The sequence below is a fragment of the Lepus europaeus genome, chromosome 1 (genome assembly GCF_033115175.1).
Source record: "Lepus europaeus isolate LE1 chromosome 1, mLepTim1.pri, whole genome shotgun sequence".
Classification (NCBI taxonomy): Eukaryota; Metazoa; Chordata; class Mammalia; order Lagomorpha; family Leporidae; genus Lepus; species Lepus europaeus.
The window spans coordinates 42,466,796-42,490,356 of record NC_084827.1 but is presented as its reverse complement, the minus strand read 5'-3'; the positions used below and the strand labels follow the sequence as shown (position 1 = coordinate 42,490,356).

General features: G+C 39.7%; 1 protein-coding gene across 5 annotated transcripts in view; it reads left to right on the top strand.

Annotated features, from left to right (window-relative positions):
• PHTF2 (putative homeodomain transcription factor 2) overlaps positions 1-23,561 on the top strand; it is a 134,947-nt gene that overhangs the window by 47,323 nt on the left and 64,063 nt on the right. The window lies entirely within an intron of this gene.

Sequence of the window (23,561 nt, the reverse complement as noted above, 5' to 3'; positions counted from 1 at the left end):
AATTGTAAATGGTAGGATATATTTTTAATTGCTACTTTTTTTGTCCACTGTGACACTTTTATATGTTGTTTATTTACTGATAAAAAACTAGAGGGAAAATTAGTATATGGAGCCACATTGCATTGACTTCATATAGGGAAAATGCAATACATTTAGTTTACCATTGCAATTTGATTTTTAATATCAGACTTTATTATCAAGACTTTCTCTCTACAAAAAAATAAAGTCCTAGTAGGCTTTGTGTTCATCCATATTTAAGTAACATAATGGATCTGCTGTGTACCAGGCACTGAATTTTTATCTTCAAGAAACTCAGTATTACAGGGGAACCAAAGTGTGCTACCATAAGATTAAGCCTTAACGTGCTATGGGAACTCAAATTAAGTTCCCATAACTTTGTCCCTCCAGTCACTGTTTTGTTGTTGCTTCTGTCTCCCAGGTCTTTCTCAGGTCTGCTGCTTCATTGTTCCTTCATTCTTGGTGAAGTTATTTTCTCCTCACACGCTCCGGAGTGATTTATCTTAAATAAAAATTTGACTTGTCATTATCCAATTTTACACTCATCAAAGCCTTCCTCTTAATTTGATAAACTCAAGTCTTTCCACAAAACCTTGAAGGGTTTTTCTGATCTTCAATTAGCTTTATAGTTTCATTATCCCTACTAGCCTTCATCTTTTCTTAACTTCTGTTGTTGTCCTTTCAGTAACTGTGACTGTCTGAAGCATCTTCGTGTTGTTTTTGACCTTAGTGCTTGCATTGCCCACTTCTGCTCTTTTTTATTTTTAAAACTACCTTAGCGTTGGTCCTTAAAGTTAAAGTGGGGAACTTTGCCGCAAGGTCATCTTCCAGTATTCCTAGAGACTGGATTAGTAGCTCCTGCTGTGCTTTTGTAGAGACGTCCTGTGTGCTCTTTGTAAGGCAGTAGAATTTTCTTTGTTTTTCCTCAATTCTTTCTCTTTTCAGAAGTTTACAAAGTCGTGTGATAATTGCCTAGCATTCTCCAAGGACATCACTGTCTTTTTAATTATCAAGATATTTGATGTGTTTAAACCTGTTGGAGTTATTGTCCTTAATGGCGCTGAAATTGTTCTGTCTAAAGGAGCTTATGGGCTTCTGAGTCTCTCTGATATGACCTCGTAGTATTTGGCTATATTCTGTGAGGAAACATATTTGAAATGGGACCAATTCTGCATAGAGAGAGGGAAGCTACAGAGAGATCTAGATCCTCTTCTACTATCCTAAATATAACCATCCTTGAGTGTTCATAATTTAGATAGAAGCTAAACTAATTCTGCTCCATCTACTAGCAGTTCTGTGGGAATCTCTTCTAAAATATTATTCTTCTATCTCTGTGTTATAATGGTATTTGGTTTATTCTAGTATTTACCACAGCCTGATTTACAATGTAATTGATCTCCTATGCTAGTCCATTATGGTGAAAATTATTATTATTATTTTTTTTGACAGGCAGAGTTAGTGAGAAAAAGAGAGACAGAGAGAGAAAGGTCTTCCTTTTTCCGTTGGTTCACCCCCCAAGTGGCCACTACGGCTGGTGCTCTGCCGATCCGAAGCCAGGAGCCAGGTGCTTCCTCCTGGTCTCCCATGCGGGTGCAGGGCCCAAGCACTTGGGCCATCCTCCACTGCACTCCCGGGCTACAGCAGAGAGCTGGACTGGAACAGGAGCAACCAATCGGGACTAGAACCTCTGCCACAGGCAGAGGATTAGCCTAGTGAGCTGCGGCACCGGCCCAAAAATCATTATTTTTGTAACCCCATTATTTTAGGACCTTACCTTGTAGTTGGTACTTGCTAAATTGTTTGCTACTTTGGTTACAGTGCTTCCAGGAGACAAAGTTTATATTGAACTTCGTTTATATAGTTTTTCATTCTTACGTTGAGTTCTTTGATGTGCCGTACTCAAAGCTAGGCACTTATTTCAAGTGATTTGGTTTAATTTATCAAATAGTCATACATGTGAAATGTTCTCTGAATGCTGAATATCTGCTACAGTTTGTATCAAGCATAAAATCTTAGCCTACTGTAACATTTCCCAGAGTGTGTTCTGCGTGGTTGTTAATAGGCATTAGTAGAATAAAGGGATTTTGTAGGCAAGTTAGCGTGGGTAATACTGAGACAAACCTAAGCAGGGATTGTGATTATAGGATTTCACAGTGCAAATATGCACACACAGCATGGCTGACTTAGACTGTGACTCTGTAAGAAGCACATAAATTATCAATTCATTTGACTTAACCCGCTCCCCAAATATCCATAGAACACATTTAGGAAAATGCTGACCTACTGGTTAGAAGTTGCATAGAGTTTGTCACAGCAGAACGAGCCTGGAATTTGAACTCAGATCTTGGGTTTCTGTCCCCAGATACTAGATGTAAAATCTTCTGACCTCTCCAAGAGCCTTAGCTGTCTCATCAGTAAAAAAAGTACTGTTCTATACATCGTAAGATCGTCAGTCCTTATGATATACGCAATGAAGATGTTAGTGTGGTCTTATCCAAATAAACATCTTATTGTACATGTAACAAATACTTGATTTCTCCTTCTACCTAATTTTCCCTTTTTCTAGATGGAGAAGATTTCAGGTTAACTTCTGTAGGTCTACCTTGTCTTCCTTGGTAGCAATTCTCAAGTTACCCAGATTCTTGTAATTACGGCAGAGCCATGATGACAGAGGGCCTGGGTCGTTAGACTCCAGTTCTCAGGGATGTAGACTAAGTACCTGGGAGCAATTTATATTTGTTTTTTTCTCCATTTTAATTTTACCCTCTGTAAGTTATGGGAAGGAAGCCAAACAAGTTTTTAAGTAATCTGGATCAGCTCTCTGCTAATGCACCTGGGAAAGGGGTAGAAGATGGCCCAAGTGCTTGGGTCCCTGCACCTGCATGGGAGACCCAGAAGAAGCTCCTGGCTCCTGGCTTCGGATCGGCAAAGCTCCAGCCATTGCAGTCATTTGGGGAGTGAACCAGTGGATAGAAGGCTTTGTTCTCTTCTCTTCTCTTCTCTTCTCTTCTCTTCTCTTCTCTTCTCTCTCTCTCTCTCTTTGGCTCTACCTCTCTCTATAACTCTGACTTTCAAATAAATAAATTAAATCTTAAAACATAAAGTAATCTGGATCTGTTTCATGGTCTCTTTTTTTATTTCAAGAAATAAAATGTTAGGTATTTAAATAATTAAGATATGTTAGTATTCTTGGTGTTTTAAGATTTTATTTTTTATTTAAGAGGTAGAGTTACAGACAGAGAAGGGGAGACAGAGAGAGAGGTCTTTCATCTACTGGTTCACTCCCCAGGTGGCAGCAGCTGCCAGAGCTGTTCCAAAGCCAGGAGCCAGGAGCTTCTTTCGGGTCTCTCCCATGGGTGCAGGGGCCCAAGGACTTGGGCCATCTTTCTCTGCTTTCCCAGGCCATAGCACATAGCAGGATTGGAAGATGAGCAGCTGGGAGATGAACCCGAGACGCAAGCAGAAGCTTAGCCCACTATGCCAGAGCAACAGCCCCAGTATTCTTGGTATTTAAATTGCTTTAAATTGTGCTACAGCTCTTCATACTATTTATAGTAGACCGATAGAAATATGTAAACAAGGAAAATGTTATGGTCTTAATTCATATTAGTCAGAACTAGAATATACCACAGTATATCCTATGATGACTGCTAAAAGTATATATATACATTCTTTCCTTGTTTTATGCTATAGTATGAAAGAAAACAAAGGATTAGGTAATTCATTGAGATGGCATAAAAACAGCTAACATTTATTGGGCTATTATGTGTCAGCTGCTGTTGTTGGCTTCATGTGAATTAGCACATTTAATCCTTATAATAACCCTGTGACTACTTTGCATAGTTTGAGGTCTGAGTAAGTGGGACTGCATGAGTTTTGTATGTTTTTATTTTCTTCCTTAACAGGCCCTGACAGCTTCCCTGCTAGCAGGGAAGCCCACAGAGGGACTCTAAGAGGCAGAAGTATTGACATCAATTAGGGATTAAATGCCACCTGTCTCACTTACCTTAGTGTTGAGAGTCATGGCAGGAAAACATAGGGTGGTTTTGTGTAAGGATGTAAAAGAAATTACTGATGGATGTATGGTTCAGCTGGAGAGCTGGCCTATGGATTTGAATTCTTACTTTCTGACACTGATTAACTATAAAATATGGACAGCACTAATATTTGCCAGTTAGATGAATTAATATGTCTGGCACTTGGTAAGTAATACATGCTAACTCTTCATTGTTGTTGCTGCAGCTGTTAACATTCACTTCCACTGCTGGCAAGGGACTACAAACCTGACTTGAGTATCATCCTTCAGTGACAATGTCAGGGGCTCAGTCAGTCCAGGCTGTAATGGTGAAGCGGTTTTTTCCTGTCCTGTAGCCATCCTGGGTAGCAAAAATTTAGTTTTGGTGGGGTGGGTATTTAACTTAGTGGTTAAAATGCTACTTGAGGTGCCTGCACTCCATGTTGGAGAGCCTGGGTTCAAGACCTGGGCTTTGTTCCCATTTCCAGCTTCCTGTTAATAGGCAGCAGGTGATGGCTTCATTAGTTGGACCCCTGCCACCTATGTCGAAGACTTGGATTGAATTCCTGGCTCCTGAGTTTGGCCTGGCTCAGCCCTAGCTGTTTTTGTTTTGGGAGTGAACCAGCAAATTAGAGATCTGTCTGTCTGTGACTCTCATTCTTGGTCTTTCTTTCTTTCTTTCTTTCTTTTTTTTTTTTTTTTTTGACAGGCAGAGTGGACAGTGAAGAGAGATACAGAGAGAAAGGTCTTCCTTTTGCCGTTGGTTCACCCTCCAATGGCTGCTGCAGCTGGCGTGCTGTGGCCAGCGCACCGTGCTGATCTGAAGGCAGGAGCCAGGTGCTTCTTCTGGTCTCCCATGGGGTGCAGGGCCCAAGCACTTGGGCCATCCTCCACTGCACTCCCGGGCCACAGCAGAGAGCTGGCCTGGAAGAGGGGCAACCGGGACAGAAAACAGCACCCTGACCAGGACTAGAACCCGGTGTGCCGGTGCCGCAGGCAGAGGATTAGCCTATTGAGCCACGGCGCCGGCCATTCTTGGTCTTTCTTTCTGTCTCTGCTTTTCAAAGAAATATATTTTTTCTTTTATTTAAGTAAATATTTCCTCAAACGCTTTTTTTTCCTTTGCTTTTGCTTTCAAGTTACCCATAATTTTCAAACATTATTTCTCAAACAGAACTCCTGGTATGGACATTTTTAAACAATATTTATTTATTTATTTGAAAATCAGAGTGATAGCAATAGATTGGGAGAGACGACTTCAGCAGCCAGGTCTGGGCCGTGTTGAAGACAGGAGCCAGGAACTCACTTAGGGGCTCCCACATGGATGGAAGAGGTCCAAAAACTTGGGCCTTCCCAGGCACATTAGTAGGAAGCTGGGTTGAAAGTAGAACAGCCAGGATTCAACCAGCACTATAACATAGGATTGCATAGCATTGCAAACTGCAGCTTAATGCTCCATGCCACAAAGCTGACCCCACGGTGTAGACATTTTTTATTACATGATTTCCTGAGTGGAAGGATTGGGGAAGAGATCTCTTCAAAATGGAAAATTTCTTCAGAAGTAAATGAGGAAACAAACCCAGAGAGGTCAAAATAATTGACTGAAATCACAGAGTCATTATGTGGTGAGACTGGGAATTACACCCAGGAATTTAGTTTTGAGCTCTTACCAGTACTGAGTTCCCCTTCTTTTAAAACACAAACGGTAAAACAAATTATTTTGTAATGAATCTAGGTTTTCTGATTTAATTTCTCCTTTTAAATAGGATGTTGTCTTAAATTGGGTATATATTTTAAAATTGCTTTCATTCTAAGTTTAGGATTCTTTTCTTGAAAGTTTTACTGGAGACAGTAAAACAAATATGTGGTGTCAACAAACTATAGTTATAGTCTAATATTGTTTGATTTTTCAAATTAAAATGGAGTTAGTTGAATATATAACTGGTGTGTATGGTATCTTAGGTTAATGTCTATATTTAATACTAATTAGAAGTTTCCCTTTTCACTCATTCAAATATATAAAATGCCATCCATAAATGAGGAAAATTTGCATTTACTGCCAAGCAGAAATGACCATAGAAAGGCATTTAGCACTGAGAAGTAAGAAGTTGAAGAATATTCTTGGAATACATGAAAGAATGTTCAGGGAGGCTACTCAGAGCTGCTGTGTTTCTCAAATGAACTCAAATGTTGAGTCTATTCTTTGTCAGTTTTCTTATGGAAGTTTCCCAATTCAAATTCTTTTTATATCTGTGACACTTAGAGAAATGTTCTAAGTTGTTCAATTACATGCCTCTTATAGGTAATTAATAAGTATAAAATGTAAAAATTATAAGGCTAAGAGAGTTAATAAGTAAATTTCCAATAAATTCTTTAAGAATTGCTTGCTACCTACTAATTCAATATCAGCATTAAATTCCTCATAGCTTAAACTGTTCTTAAATATTGTTTAATTATTTATCATCTCTTTATGAATTTATACCATAGTTCAGTTATCTAAAAATCTGAATTTGGCTTAGCTTTCTATTGTACTCCAGCTATTGTGTAATGGAATCAAGAGCACATAGTTTGATTTCATTGTTGATCCAAAACTTCAAGAGAGGTCATTTTGATGAAATCCAGTTACACAGATTATAGATGATGGTATTTTGTTTGAGGCTAGACATGACTGAGTTGGAAAACAAAATTTAAGGTATACTATTAAGTTCTATGCTAAACAATTTATAATGACCCCAATTTTCTTTCTTTTCTTTTTAAGATTTTATTTATTTATTTGAGAGGTAGAGTTATAGAGAGAGGGAGAAACAGAGAAAAAGTCTTCCATGCACTAGTTCACTCCCCAAATGACCCCAATGGTCCAAGCTGGGCTGATCCAAAGCCAGGAGCTTCTTCCGAGTCTCCCATGCAGGTGCAGGGTCTCAAGCACTTGGGCCATTTTCTGCTTCTTTCCCAGGTCACAGTAGAGAGCTAAATTCAAAGTGCAATAGCCAGGACACGAACCAGCATCCTTATGGGTGAGGATGAAGGCTTAAACCATTACTCCACAGCACCAGCCCCAACCTCAATTTTTAAAACATCCCTGAGGAAATAGGCTCATAGGTTTTATCACTTAATTAAAGTGCTCCAGGTCACTGAGTGACTGTCAGAATCTTGGCCTGTTCAGGTTTTATGTCTAAAGCCTAATTTCAATCAAGTTTTATATACACGTTTTCAAATAAATGCTAAAATTCCTAATGACGAAAATATAACAAAGTATTTGTAGAGCATATAATCAGTTTCTCTAACATTTATTTTTTCAGTTGCAATAAACTTATCATTTGTACCATGCAGTTTTAAATATCTCCAATCCTTTGGGAGACATATCCTTTAATACGAGGCCAATATTAAAATTAAGTAATAATATCCTAGTATATATATTAAAAAGAGAAGAAAACAGTCAGGGGCAGTCTCCTGGATGCAGAGGAAAAGCCCACCAGGAGTCAAATCTTTTTCCAGGCTATTTATATGGAAGTGTCCTTTAAATGCTTGACTTACAAAAATGGAGCCATTTCTTTTAAAAGAAACAGCTTTGTTGATGTCTTATGTGCCATAGAATTTACATGTAGTATCAATCATGAACACCAAGAAAAAGTGGCAGCTACTGTTAGGAATCTGGTCAATTAAAAAACATCTCAGTAAATCAAATAGATATAACTCCAATAAAGGATATGTTTACTTAATTTGTACCTAAGCAAATAGTTTGAAATGGTTTCTACTACTGAGACTAGCAATTTCTAAAATTGCTATTATTTTGAGAAATTTACTGGAAGACAGTACTTTATAATGGAAAACCTATGAGTATGAGCAACCATGCCTGTGGATGGAATCCAAATTCTTTGTCTTAAAAGCTCTCTGTTGTCAAATTACTGAAACCTCTCTGAGACTCAGTGCCCATATCTTTGAAATAGGGATGATATTTTAAAGACAGAGACAGAGATCTTCCATGTGCTAGTTCACCAAATGCCTGTAGCCAGGGCTGGGCAAGGCTGACGCAGGAGAACAGAACTCAGTCCGTGTCTCTCAAGTAAGCCATCACTGTTGCCTCCCAGGGTGCGCATTAACAAGAAGCTGGCTCAGAAATGGAGCAGCTCAGACTTGAACTGGTGCCCATATGGGATATTGGCATTGCGGGCAGTAGCTTAACCTGCTGTGCCACAACGCTGGCCCCCTGGAGTATTTTTTTAAGTATTTTTTTCATTTTGACACAAACAGTTTGAATTTCTATCACACACAGAGGTCCTGTTTTTACTCTATGAATCTTAATAACTTAAATCAAGCAGGAAAAACACAAAGTTCTTGGAATTGGACATTCTGTATTAAGGGTCTGGTTCTGTTTGCTGTTCTATGGCTTAGGCCAAGTTATTGAACTTCCCGATGTGTGTTCCATTTTCTTTAAAACTGGGATAATACTATCTATCTCAAGGATTGTTGTGAGGTTTAAATGACATTGTATAAGTAAAATTGTTGCTGCAGAGCTTCCTGTGTCATGATTGTTGTATTTGTTGACTAATAATAGCAGTTAACATTTGTTGAACACTTTGTGCCACACATTGTCTGAACATGTTTTACATGTATTTAATCATCACAGCAACCCTATGAAATAGATACTACTGCCATTATTCTGATTTTATCATTAAAGAAACTAAGATTCAAGTGAGATGTAATAGTTTCCTTAAGGTCACCAGGTGATGCATGGTTGAGTAAGAAGACAAGGGCTGCAGTATCTGTACTGCTTCTCTATACTGACTCAATTTGCCACTTTACAGCCAAATCTGGTTTGCTGCCTCTACTTTTCCCTCATCTGGGCTGTGAGCTCTCAGCTGGCCCTGAGGAGTGGCATTGAACTTGTCTTGTCCTCCTGCTCATTCCTTGCCTGAAGTGCCACGATGGGGCAGCAAGTGCTCAATAACTGGGAACTGCAGTTATTGTTTATTAATACAACTATCATTTTAAATTAAATGTTCTCTGTGTGTGTAGTCTTTAGAAGCATTGCTGGTTTAATGACTAGATTGATTTGGTTAGTGTTATTTAACTGAGTAGGTATAATTTTCATAAATGCTAAGAAAAATATGACTGATGTTGATAAATGTCTTTTCTTGCATTAGGTGAGAAAATGAAACCCATGTCCTTTTGGAGGTTTTTCCCTCCTTAAAGGTGGTAAACAAAGTATGAGCAACAGCATTAGGGTAATGTGAAAACAAAGTGAAGTTCATTTATTCTTGTAGAAACTGTGTTTCTCTAATTTAGAAGCCAAGGAAGTCTTCCATTTTTTAAACCAAGCTATTTATTTTTAAAGTAATAAATAATAGTTATTCAATAAAAAATAGCTTTTCACAAGCTATTTTAAGCAATTTATTTTAAATAATTTTTAGTAATTTCTACTCTATAATAATTGAAATAACACAAGAAATGATTTCAGTAGTGTCAAATTGTATGGATTTTGCTTTTAACACTTGGGACTTAATGTTATGCATTTGTTCAGCAGAACTTTACTCTTTCCCACAAAGTGTTTTGAGCCTGTTTAGTTATTAAATTGGGCTACACTCAAGTTACTTTCCTATGTGTCATAAAAGTAACAGTCTTCACAGTTCATGATCCAGAGTTGGTGTAAGCAGAAAAGTGAAAGTTAAATTATCTTTGCTAAGATGACTTCTTGGGAAAGGCTGTTATTCAGGCAGTGCCACAGTGCCTGGATTAATAAGTCCACTGAGCACATATTCCCATGTACCAGCCAGTTGGAAAATAAACAATCTTCGTAAATTATGCAGAGTGGTGTTGGTTTGCATTAAACAGCAATGTTCTCTACTTAAGGTTGGGCCAGGAAAAAACACCACTGTGTTCGGCTTCTACTTTTCATTACACATGTAAACTGCGCCAACAGCAGACAGCCAAGACTTGGGAAGGAAAGGCCAACCAGGGCTATGTTGGGGCACTCAGCAGCAGAGTTTCTAGAAACTTCCCTCTTGGGCTCTGTTGTTACTGTTAATTTTTTTCTCCCTATTAGCTGTGTTTCTCTGTTCTGACGTTTGAAATGAGGAGAGAATCTTCATGGACTCAGATGAGTCAGACATCTGGCTGTGGATCCTTGTGGGGAGAAAATGTGCAGGCTCAAATAACACAGACATGGTGGTTGAGAGACCCCATCAGAGTATAGCAGGACTACTGTCCTTTATGCTTAGTGATTGATTTCATGATTTTATTGCCTGTTAATGAGATAGCTATTGAACCTGCTATATATGTGCTTTTAAGATTTAAATTGGAAATTTAGTTCCTCAGATATTTAAATATTAAATATGGTAGCTTGGCATTTGAGGGTTCTTGTGGGACCTCAGATCATACCGTATCTGTTTGGTGTCCTCAGTTCTGGAGGTTAATCCCCTTAATCTCTTTGGAGGACTGAAGGAGAACAGCAGGGAGGAGTCAGATGAGATAGTCCATGGCTGCTTTTTCTCTCATGTGGCCAAACCCTGCTTTTTGCTACAGAGGCCAAGAGAGCTGATGACGGCCTCCTCTTCTTAGCTTTTCCTAGAACTTGGAGTTCTCCCAGGTCCACCACAAAGCTGTTTGCCAGGTTCCCTTCCTTCTTGTCTCTTCCTTTCCTATGTGAGCCAGCTGTATTCTTTCTGTCACCATCTAATGCCTCTAAAGTTACCCTTTTGCCACAAGAATCCTGTGTGGAATGTTGTTATTTTCTTGGACAACAGGTATATTTTAGCATTTTGTTTCTTTAACTCATTTTTTTCTTTGAAATCCTAGAATATTTATATTCTAAATAAATAAATAGTAAAGTGTGTATCTGTCTGCCCTTTATAATATTACATTTTTGACAGTTTTGTTATTAAAATAAACTTCCTAGCTGAACATTTCTGTTAAATATCTTAAAGGAAAAGCCCCATTTATTTTCATTACAAGATTTCATTGAATTGATTTTGAGCAGCGCCAGCTGCTTCTGTAATGACTTGTCCCCCTATATTCACATTACTTTTCCATGAGAAAAATGCATTCAAAAGCACCTAGTCTAGTGCCTAACAGTCGATTGCTTTTTGAGAACATTAGCTTCCATTTTCTCTTGATTTTTTTAATGTTGTTTTTATCATAATTGTAAAAGTAATAAATGTCTTAACATAGGAAGAGTGGAAAATACAGGTATGTGTAATAAAAAGTAAGTCACAATTTCTCCACTGTTCACATTGTGACTTGTCCCCAACAAAATTAGGATTTATATATATATATATATATATATGTATGTATATATATATATATATATATTTCCTCCTGTTTCTATGGAACATATCAAAAGTACTTTGACTGGGGCTGTGGTGGAGCAGACTAACTCACTGCCTTTGACACTGGCATCCCACATCAGAGTGTCGGGTCAAGCACTTGGACTCCTGTCATCCATGTGGCTTTAGCCTGGCCCAGCGCTGGCCATGGTGGCCATTTGGGGAGTGAACCAGCAGATGAAAAATCTCTCTCACTGTGTTTCTCTCTCTCTCTCTCTTTCTCTCTCTCTCTCTCTCTCTTTCTCTCCTTCTCTGCCTTTCAAATAGATAAATACATAAATAAATAAATCTTTTTTTAAAAAGTGCTTTCATCACTAAATATCCTTTAAAAACATAATGTTACTGACTTTAATGCTCTGTTATGTGAATATGTCATAATATATTTATTAAACTATTCCCTTATTTACAAATAAATTCTCTTATTTCCTCAGTAGCTTTCTGGATTGAGGTTTCTAAGTAAACAGGAATATTTTCAGGCTTTTGAAACATCAGTCCCTACTTACGTAACCAATCTCCCAGCTCAGCTACTCTCCCATCCTGTGTGCAGATAACCCTTTTCATCCCATTCAGGCTCTTTCTAGACCCTCTTCATCTTTCTTGGGCTGCAGCACCCTACACCAGGATATCTTGCTAGTGGATGGGCTCTTACCTTGCTTGTCCTTTGACACCCAGGCTAGATCAACCCCACTTGACCTCCCACTTGGACTGATACCCCAGGTCTGGCCTCCCCATGTGTCAGGCTCCCTCTGCTTCGTCTCTAACATGTGGGCCCCCATGGTTCTGCCCCATATAATGGCTTTAATGCCAAATAATTATTCAGGAGAAGAGGGTAGAAAAGCAAAAGAAGCCACAAAGATTAAATGAAGGACCTTGTCAGTTGCATAGCATCATGCCTGGCATTCTGTATGTATTTGGTGATGGGATATATGTGTTTATTTAAATTCTATTCTGACTCTAGGCTGTTGAGCTGTAGTGGTAAAAGGGAAATTACTGACATAACCCAACTGACAGCTTCTGATACCAGTTGGTATCCCTGATCAGTGACTTGAGTTGACACAATATATTTTGTCTCTCCACGTAGTTGTTTCTTACGTTCTGTATTGTCCCCCCAGGTACTTACGTGAGATGCAGGCATTTAACTGCTAGACTAAATGCCTGTTGTTGAGATCAAGATTATTTAACATTGACATAACTACTTAACTGCCTTAAGTACTTCAGAATATTTCAGTATGTTTAGTTCTCCTTATTTACCTTCTTTCTTGGAACTCTTCCCATGTTTGGCTTTTACTACAGTATATTGTCCTAGTTGTCTTCCTGCCTATCTATTCTTTTTAATAAATTTCCTTACTTCATTTTACTTCATCTCCCCCATCTGAATATTTATCCTAAATACTTAATTTTTTTAAAAGATTTATTTTATTTATTTGAAAGACAGTTACAGAGAGAGGTAGAGACAGAGAATGGTCTTCCATCTGCTGGTTCACTCCCCAGATGGCCCCAATGGCTGGAGCTGCACCTATCCGGAGCTAGGAGCCAGGAGCTTCTTCCAGGTTTTTCCAGGTCTCCCACGTGGGTACAGGGGCCCAAGGACTTGGGCCATCTTCTACTGCCTTCCTAGGCCATAGCAGAGAGCTAGATTGGAAGAGGAGCAACCAGGACTAGAACCGGCACCCAAATGGGATGCGGACGCTTCAGGCCAGGGCTTTAACCCACTGCGCTGCTGCACCAGCCCCCTAAATACTTAGTTCTTACTTGATTTCCCTTGATGATAAAATTGACTACATGGGACTGGTGCTATGGTGCAGCGTGTTAACACCCTGGCCTGAAGCTCCAGCATCCCGTATGGGCTCCAGTTCTAGTCCTGGTTGCTCCTCTTCCGATACAGCTCTCTGCTATGGCGTGGGAAGGCAGTAAAAGATAGCCCAAGTCCCTGGGCCTCTGCACCCGTGTGGGAGACCCAGAAGAAGCTCCTGGCTTCAGATCAGCGCAACTTTGGCCATTGTGGGCAATTGGGAAGTGAACTACTGGATGGAAGACCTCTCTCTCTCTCTCTCTGCCTCTCCTCTCTCTGTGTAACTGACTTTCAAATAAATAAATAAATCTTTTAAAAAAAAATATACCAAATAGCATCCAGGTACCTATTTCTGCTGCTAAGTTCCAGATTTTTTTGCCTTTCCAGCTTTCTTGATTTCTGGTCATAATTCTTGGCTGTCTTAGTAGCTGCAATAGCCTTTTTAGAACGCACTTTTCTTCCATATCATGTTTAATGGTACCTAGTCCTGGTACTTAAGCTGGAAATTATAATTTTTTTTCTTCTATGCTCTCATATCCTGCAACTTTCCTGTCGTACATTTTCCTTCACAAATATTGCTATTTTCAGGCCGTCTCTCCTTTATGTACAGTAGTGTTTGATTCTGCTTTGAGTGGGATCAGCTCTTTGAATATTTTCTCTTTGGATTTGTAACTCCTTAGAGGCAGCTTCCACTGCAATCATTTCTCATTGAATTAAAGAATATTCTGAAAGAATTTTTCTAAACTTGCGTTAGTATTTTACTCTGTGATTTGCTGGCTTTTCCTATGCAATAAGAACTTTTTCATGATTAATGATTCATGTATGTGTGTGGCTTGTAAAATGCTATACTTAGGGTTAATGCGAGGGATGGTATGGTGTTATTTGACTCTGGGAAGATTTTAAGTGACTTTAGCTTTAATTACTTATAATGAATGGGATATTTGATAATTAGCTAGGTTGTGGAATCTGCAGATGAGAGTGTTTTCCCACTTTGATATTTTTGATATTTTTGATCTAAATGTGAGAAGATAGCTAGGTATATATTAAAATTGATTCAATTCTAGAACTGTTTTCTTCCTTGAAAAGTCACATGCCATGCCCCAAAGATCTTAAATTTTTTAAAAAACTTTATTTATTTTTGATTTACATTGTATTCAAGCAATATTTCTTTTTCATGGTAACATTTTTGGTTATAGTAAAATCCTGATGATGATTGCTAACTGAAGAAATAAATAACATAGGGTTGATGCTGTGGCATAACGGATAAAGCCACTGCCTGCAGTGCCAGTATCCCATGTGGGTGCTGGTTCAAGTTCTGGCTGATCCACTTCCTATCCAGCTCTCAGCTGTAGCCTGGGAAAGCAATAGAAGATGGCCCAAGTGCTTGGGCCCCTGCACCTGCATGGGAGACCTGGAAGAAGTTCCTGGCTCCTGGCTTCAGATCGGCGCAGCTCTGGCCATTTCGTCCATTTGGGGAGTGAACCAGCAGCATTCAGAAGACCTCTCTCTCTCTCTGCCTCTCTGTAACTCTGCCTTTCAAATAAGTAAATGAATCTTTAGAAAGAAAGAAAGGACAGTTAAAGCAAAGAGGTTTGCAAGAGGTTGCACAAACTCTTTATAATTTATAATTCTTATTCCATGATTTAGACTTCTATTCCCAAATGAGGTGTCTAAATTGAATGTTTAGACATTTAAAGAACTACCCAAATAACACCAGAACTATAGGGAAATGTTTTTAACTGTTGGGTTAAAGGCTGATATAGTTTGGCCTCTCCTGTGCTTTTCCGAGTTTAAAGGAAAAATTGATGCAGAAGACTAAGAGGTTTGGTGAGCAGTTGGGTGGTCATACATTCCAGAGAGTTACTAGCTTTTGACTTTTTCTCAGACCACAGCTTTCTGTCTGACTTCATTATCATTCATAGCTTGTATTGTATAATTGAATGATTCATGAATCTTCCTCATTTGCTCCTCAAACTGACTTCCTCAGAGGTGTGTGTATAAATGGCAATCAGAAACACTGTGCAGTATGTTGATTTAAATGGCACATTGTAAAAAACACAAAAGAATGGAACAGAGTGGCATTTAAATGGAATAGTAATGGGATTGCTCTTTATTACAGTAGGTGTTAGAAACAAAGCTTCTTAGGAACACTTATAAGAACTAGATATTTATAGGTGTTTAATAAATTCTAAATACCTGTTTGATATTCAAAGAATTGGAAACTTTATTTTAGAATCAAAGCTTTAAAAATCAAAATTAATAGTTTCTACCAATTCTGAATATAAATTTATCTGAAGCTTATCAGTCATCCTAATGATTTTATTTAATATTTTTATTTTATTGATTTTAAAAGGAGAGAGAGAGAAAGAGATATCTCCTATCTGGTTCATTTCCCAGATGTCCAAAATGAATTGGAAGTGGAGCTGGGACTCCCTAGTGGAGTCTTTTTTTTTTTTTTTTTTTTTTAAGATTTATTTATTTATTAGAGAAATAGGTCTTCCATCTGCCGGATCACTCCCCAGATGGCTGCAACAGCCTGAGCTGGGTCAATCTGAAGCCAGGAGCCAGGAGCTTCTTCCGGATCTCCCATGCAGGTGCAGGGGCCCAAGCACTTAGCCCGTCCTTCACTGCCTTCTCAGGCCATAGCCAGAGCTGGATCAGAAGTGGAGCAGCGGGACCTGAACCTGTGTCCATATGGGATGCTGGAACTGCAGGCAGCAGCTTTACCTACCCACTGTACCACAGTGCCAGCCCCTCCCTAGTGGAGTCCTAACTGCTGTGCCAAATGACTGGCCCTAAGTGGCCTAAGTGTTTCTTTTGTATATATTAGCAATATAAATAAATAATAATTTTGTAGTGTCTACTATGACAACATACTTTTGGGGGTTATAAATTTTATTAATGATTAATATTTTATTATCCTGTGCACTATCTTGTTCAGTAAGTTTCACTTTTAAAATATTATTTAATAATCTAATTTTCTTTTTTCTCTCCTACTTGTAGATAGATCATTATGGCAGTACTAGCCATGTGTTTTAGGTATCTGGATGAAAAGATCTGGAGTGCTAACAGCTTTGATTCATAAACAATAGGCAGATATCAGAATATTACCTCGGGGGTGGGCGTTGTGGTGCAGCAGGTCAAGCTGCCATTTGGGATGCCTGCATCCCATATCAGAATGCCTGGGTACAAGTCTCGCCCCTGCTTCTGATCCAGCTTCCTGCTAATGCACACCTTGGGAGGCAGCAGATGGTGGCTGGAGTGCTTGGGTCCTTGTCACCTACATGGGAAACAGGAAAAAAAAATTGCATTAAAAAAGGACATTTATCTGCAAACCCCCTGATTTTGCTTGCTTCTTTGTACCTTGTACCTACGTATTTCAGGCTACTCTGATTGCCTCTAACTGTTTTTATAGTTGCATTAAATCTTTTCTATTGGGGCCAGCTCTTTGTTGTAACAGGTAAAGTTGCCACCTGCAGTGCTAACATCCCATATGGGTGCTGGTTTGAGTCCTGGCTGCTCCACTTCCAATCCGATTCTGCTATGGCCTGGGAAAGCAGTAGAGGAAGGCCCAAGTCCTTGGGCCCTTGCACTCACTTGGGAGACCCGGAAGAAGCTCCTGGCTCCTGGCTTGGGACTGGCCCAGCTCTGGCCGTTGTAGCAAATGGGGAGTGAACCCACAGATGGAAGACCTCTCTCTCTCTCTCTCTCTCTCTCTCTCTCTGCCTTTCAAATAAATAAATAAATCTTTAAAAACAAAATTTTTTGTTGTTATAGCTATTAAATCATTATTAAAATCCAGAGCTTCACATTAGTTCTAAAAACAAACATGATCTTTGTCTATTAGGATCTTATAGTGGATAATGTATATATTTAAAAAGTCACACAAAAATGAAATATATTTCATGTCAATTTGCAGATGAAAATGCTCACCGAGCTCTCCTTCCTTTGCTTATTCTTTTCTATTTTTGCAGGAGAAACTGTCTTCTTTAGCCTGCTAACTGGGGATATGTTCTTACCATATCTTTAATAGACACAAATCAGACTGCATTTGTCTTGAAATATGATTGGCCTCTGATATTTGCTAAGGAGGGCCAAGCTAATAAGGGATTTGGACTCTGTGTTACCTTTTTTCCCCTGACATTCTATGAGAATTAATAGCTTGCTTTTTAGAATTTCTTAAGAGATTCATTTGTTGAAGCAACGAGGTGCTTAAAATATGTTTGCAAATCTGGCCTCCCTTGCTCCTTGCGTATGTTTATTTGTGAACTCTCAGTCTTTCATCTAGGCACTTAATCTAATTGAACTATTGATAGCTGCCTTTTTGGAGTAAGACACCTTCTCTTTAGCCTCTTGATACCTGAGCTACTGCTGTTCTGAATGTGGTGACCGAAGGGGTAATTAGATCACCTGTGAGTAGCTTTTCAAATTGATTTTCAAAGATACTTCTTTTCTGTAATTCCCACTTGATACTTGTTTCCCATTTCATCATCTAATTATCTAGGATTTAGCATTTATACTTCTGATACCACCATATTCATTACAGTTTTCCCCCCGTGGAACAGAGTTGACCTTACCAGATACCTGGAGAAAGGCATTCTCTACCTACCAGTCCTCTTCTGCCTCCCCTTCGCAGTCTTCCCTTCTGCCGTCTCCCCCACTGTGTCCCTTCTTCCCCTTCCCGTAATGTTTGTGTCAGTGTATAGAAAAATACAAAATGAGAATGATGGTAAGAAGATGCGGATGTCAGCCATAGGACTATGCTGTGAAACATCTTAGTTCAGGTTACACTGGAATAGACCTAGATTAGAATCCTAGGTAAGGAGCTGGTGCTGTGGCATAGTGGGTAAAGCCGCCACCTGCAGTGTCAGCATCCCATGTGGGCAATGGTTCGGGTCTCAGCTGCTCCAGTTCCCATCTAGCTCTCTGCTATGGCCTGGGAAAGCAGTAGAAGATGGCCCAAGTGCTTGGGCTCCACATCCACATGGGAGGCATGAAGGAAGCTCCTGGCTCCTGCCTTCAGATTGGCACAGCTCCAGGTATTGTTGCCATTTAGGGAGTGAACCAGCAAGTGGAAGACCCCGCCCCCCCACCCCGCTCTCTCTCTCTGCCTCTGCCTCTCTGTAACTCTGCCTTCCAAATAAATAGATCTTTAAAAATAATCCTAGGAGATATAAGTAGTGCATATCCATTGGGGGCAGCAGAGGTGAGGGGGTGATGCAGTATAATGAATATGAAATAGAAAAAGTGCTGTTAGCTTTCATATTTCTCAGAGATAATCACTATCAATAGTTTTTCATGTATCCTTCCAAATAACTTCTTCTTTTTTTTTTTTTTTTTTTTTTTTTTTTTGACAGGCAGAGTGGACAGTGAGAGAGAGAGAGAGAGAGAAAGGTCTTCCTTTTGCCGTTGGTTCACCCTCCAATGGCCGCCGCGGCCAGCGCGCTGCGGCCTGTGCACTGCCAGCTGATCAGTACCGCGCTGATCCGAAGCCAGGAGCCAGGTGCTTCTCCTGGTCTCCCATGGGGTGCAGAGCCCAAGGACTTGGGCCATCCTCCACTGCCTTCCCGGGCCACAGCAGAGAGCTGGCCTGGAAGAGGGGCAACCGGGACAGAATCCGGCACCCCGACCGGGACTAGAACCCGGTGTGCCGGCGCCACAAGGCAGAGGATTAGCCTATTGAGCCGCGGCACCGGCCCCAAATATCTTCTAATGTCTAAAGTGATTTAAGTGTCTTCTCTATATATGAATTTTAATTATTTGAAATGCAGAAAGACACAGTTGGGGGGCGGGGAGGGGAGAAGCAAAGGCAGAGAGAAAAGCAAAGACAAAAAGACAGAGATCTTCCATCCTGCTGGTTCACTCCTCAAATGTCCACAACAACCAGGACTGGGCCAGGATGATGCTAGGAACCCAGAACTGAACATATGGGTGACAGGGACTGCACAACTTAAGCCATCACTTGGTGCCTTCCACACTAGCAGGAAATTGGAAGTGGAGCTGTGACTGGAACGCAGGCACTCTGATATGGGATACAGGAGTGCTAAGCAGTATCCAGGCTAAATGCCTACCCCTCTGATGTATATATTTACATATAGCACATAATGTAGCTTGTTAGCTACATTAATTTAAAATTTATGATATGTTCATTTTCCTTTTTAGAGTGGTCTTCAGGAAGCCAGAAAGTATGTAAAGAGTATTCATTTAGTCCAATTTTGATCTAAGTGATATTACTAAACTCTAGTGTCTCCATATTTTTTCCATCTTATTCTTATAGCTTTCAGGATCCTGCTCCCTAACTGAGTTTTCATTTGTTTTGATCATTTATAAAGAGAAGAGGAAAGAGAAAAATCAATTAGGTAAGAAAACACACTAGAGATGGAGAAGACAGGAAAGGTCATATATATCTAGGGCTTCAGTTTTCTCAGGGAAGTGATTGGCTGGACGTTCTGCCAGGGTGGAGAGGTTCACAGTAAATAAGAATTGAAGCTTGTGGGAGAAATTGTCCTTTCCAGGAGTATTGTAGGAGATTGGTGTAGGATTACCAGACCTGTTGTTAAAGATGCAGGATAAATCTGTAGACGATGGCAGAGTGGTCAGCTGGACCCAGGAGCAAAGAAGGTGCCTGTAGATCAGCTCTGGTTGGGTGAGGGTGCACTAAGGGCTTACAGTATTCACATGTTTCTAGGAGTAATAATTTGAGCATTAATAAAATTGCTTACCATAGCCAGGCACCAGAGAATGAATTTAACATTCTTAGCATGTACAAAACTTTCAGCTACAAAATATAAATCAGGATTTCAGAGTCTGTTATAATATGGTAGTGATGTATTTTTCATCCCTTAAGCAAATAATCACTTCTTAAGAATAAGTGTACATTCTTTAATTTAAACATTTTTCGAAACACCTGAACTTTAGAAACTTGCCTGAGGGGTAGAGGGGAAGAGGGAGGATGTTAGAGTGTAGCTCATATTTGCAAGTAGCCAGAGTATCACATAGTATTTTTTTCTTGATTGAAGACATATTATCTGATTAAAATTCTGTTGTACTAGATAAATGTTACTACTGAATTTCTTATGATATTTTGCATGGCATTTTTAAAAAGTTAGCTTTTTTTTTATTTTTCAGGGAATTATAATTGAACTTGTCCCAGTAATTTAATTGTATGTAGAAGAAATACAGGTTTCTATGACTTAGTCAAACCTCTTAGTATTTGTGTGTCAGAGGTAAAACAGAAACTGATAAACCTGTTTAGTTGTTTGTTTTTTTAATATTGGTAGCACAGCTCTGCAAATTATTCAAGACCACCACCGCAAGTCCTGAGAAGATGGTTCTCTCTCTAGTATCACTTCTTTTCTTGCTCTGGGATGATTGTTTTTCCTTCAGGGAAAGAGTTCAACCCCAGCCATGGGGGCCTTGATCTGTGTTGCCAGATTTCAGCTTGGGGTAAAGTGAGGCTTTAGGCTAGAAGGGATCTGTATAATTCCTTTCCTGTGGGCAGGCGTTTGGAGCAGCTGTGAAGATGCTGCTTTGAATACTTGCATCCCTTATTGGAGTGTCTGGGTTCAAGTCCTGGCTCTGCTTTGATTCCAGCCACCTGCTTTGTGCCCCCTGGGAAGCAGCAGGTGATGGCTCAGGTGGTTGGATCTCTCTCACCCGCATAGGAGACTGGGATTGAATTCTGGGTTCCTGGCTTTGGCCTGGCTGCCTAAGCTGTTGTGGACTTTGAGGAGTAGATGGAAGATCTCTGTGTGTCTCTTTGACTACCTTTCAAATAAAAAGTAAATAATTAAAAAAAAAGAAAAAAGAATTGCTATGCTGTCCCTTCTGGGATCCTGCTACCACCCTGATTTCACAATGCCTCTGATGCACATCTCAAGAAACAGTCTTCAGACATGATTCGGTCTGAGTTCATGTGTACGGGTAACTTTCGGAGGGCATGACATCACTAAGCAGAACCCTAAACATTTCCCTCCGAAGCACCTGCATTTAGGTTAACAGCACCTTCACAGTTTTCTCTAAGAAAGCATTTATTTGCTTGTGTAACCAAATGGTCCATTCTGATAGTATTTTTAAAACACAAGAAGTCCGCTACAAAGGTGAATTGATGATGCTTCCACTTAGTTACTTGCAATTGAAATGACACTTAGCTAGTTACAAGAAAGACCTCATAAAGCATTCTGTTACAGTAAAGTTGTCCTTCCTCTTACCCATCGAATCTTCAAATAAAATTGTCTCCCTAGTAATGCAGCCAATCTTATGGTGTGACTTTCTATAGAAATATCTGCCTACCCACTCTTTTTAAAGGTTCCGTTCTGCTGTGTACAAGTAAAGAATCTTGGCCTTCAAAAAGCTCTTCCACTTCACCCACTGCTTCTCTACAGAGTTTTCTAGGCTTTCTATACCTTTTGGAACATGGGCTACTTGAATATCCAGACAGTATTTCACTGAACCTAGTTATGCCAAAGACTGACACATACTTCTGGTTGGTTATGTTATGTGGGAATTATTTTTTCTGATTTTAGGATTGCAGGACATAATCTCAGTAGTCACACTGAAAAGTAAAAACAGTGTTCCTCTAAAGAGAATTTAGGCATTCTTTTGAATATAAAAATAAACACTGCCAAAATAATTATTAAAACATATTTATGCCTATTTGTTATCAATTTGCTTCCTGTTTCTCTAAAAGTATGCAATGCATTGAAATATTTACACATTTTAAACCTGAATTTTGATTGTATGTAGTTCCTGCATTACTAAATAAGAGCAGAATTATTCCTGTGGAATCCATGTTCCCATGCTTAACCTTTTCTGATTTTAAGAAAGATGATTGAATTCAGAATTTAAGAGGGTAAAGGGCAAATGGTCACTGCAGGTCAGATATACTGTTGGTATTTTTTTTTTTTTTTAAGATTTATTTATTTAAGAGACAGAGTTACAGATAGAAGGAGAGACAGAGAGAAAGGTCTTTCATCCACTGGTTCACTCCCCAAATGGCTGCAACGGCCAGAACTGGGTTGATCTGAAGCCAGGAGTTAGGGGCCTCTTCCAGGTCTTTGGCCCCTGCACTTAGGCCATCTTCCACTGCCTTCCCAGGACATTAGCAAGGAGCTGGATTGGAAGTGGAGAAGCCAGGTCTTGAACTGACACCCACATGATACTGGTGCCACAGTGGCGCCACTGCCAGAGGCTTAACCTCCTACACCACAGTCCTTGCTTCTACTGTTAATGTTAACTGTTGGTTGTTCCATACCTGAGACTTCTTAACCCATCTTTATAGAGATGGATGGTAATTTTAGTTACATATAAGTGAGTTGTTTGGTCTAGATGGATTGGAGTGTTATAAGATTTTAATTTCGAGGAATATTATATCACAATATGATTTTTAAAATAAAAAAGGAGTCACTAGAAGGTAATGAAAAAGAGAGCAGAATTTTTAGGATCAGAATAATTAGTATGAATAAGATAATGTACAAGAGAGAATAATAGATGAAGAGCTCTTGTGGTGGCATTTAATAAATTCTTTTATTCTGTCTTCTTCATATTTACTTTAAAACCACCCTGGTGTTATCAAGTTCTCATTTCTTCTAATGAGATTAAAAAGAACACTGTCGGGCCTGGCGTAATATGTGGCATAATAGGTTAGGTGACCGCCTGCAGAGCCAGCATCCCAAATGGGCACTGGTTCATGTTCCAGTGTTCCAGCTGCTGCACTTTTTTTTTTTTTTTTTTTCTGACAGGCAGAGTTAGACAGTGAGAGAGAGAGACAGAGAGAAAGGTTGGCTACGGCCACCGCGCCGTGCCCATCTGAAGCGAGGAGCCAAGTGCTTCCTCCTGGTCTCCCATTTGGGTGCAGGGCCCAAGCACTTAGGCCATCCTCCACTGTCCTCCTGGGCCACAGTAGAGAGCTGGACTGGAAGAGGAGCAACCGGGACAGAATCCAGCGCCCCGACCGGGACTAGAACCTGGGGTGCCAGCACTACAGGTGGAGGATTAGCCTAGTGAGCTGTGGTGCCAGCCCAGCTGCTCCACTTTCAATCCAGTTTCCTGCTATGCCCTGGGAAAGCAGTGGAAGATGGCCCAAGTGCTTGGGGCTCTACACCTGTGTGGGAGACCAGGAAGAAGCTCCTGGCTCCTGGCTTCAGATCAGTCCAGCTCCTGCCATTGCAGCCATTTGGGGAGTGAACCAGCAGATGGAAGACTTCTCTCTCTGTAACTCTGCCTCTCAAATAAGTAAATAACTCGTTTAAAAAATACTGTCTAAAAGGACTTTGGAGGAAAATGATGCTTTAAGTCAAAAAATAATTCTAAAAATTTCTTATAGTATCTTTGTATCTGGTATTTCTGGTCTTTGTCTTTATTCTCGTAAGTGTAATTATCTAAAGCATTTTTAATTTCTTAGAATTCTGATTTT